We start from the raw sequence: 292 nt of genomic DNA, 5'->3' as shown, positions 1-292 counted from the left end.
AATAATAATAATAATAATAATAATAATAATAATAATAATAATAATAATAATAAGTTAATAATAGTAATAGGAGAGGCAAGAGATTTTCTGGATCTAAAAAAAAAAAAAAAAAAGAATAGGGTTATTTCCACTTTTCCCCCTATACTTTCTCTCCCCCTCACTTCTTCTCCTTCTTTATTATCATTATTATTATTATTATTATTATCATTATTAATATTATTAGTATTGTTTACGGTTATTCACATAACTCCAATTTCCACTCAGTATTATCTATTCTCTCTTTTTATCGTCC

Source organism: Trypanosoma theileri, assembly GCF_002087225.1.
Source record: "Trypanosoma theileri isolate Edinburgh chromosome Unknown TM35_Tth_192_V1, whole genome shotgun sequence".
Lineage (NCBI taxonomy): Eukaryota > Euglenozoa > Kinetoplastea > Trypanosomatida > Trypanosomatidae > Trypanosoma > Trypanosoma theileri.
Note: the sequence above shows the minus strand (reverse complement) of the source record.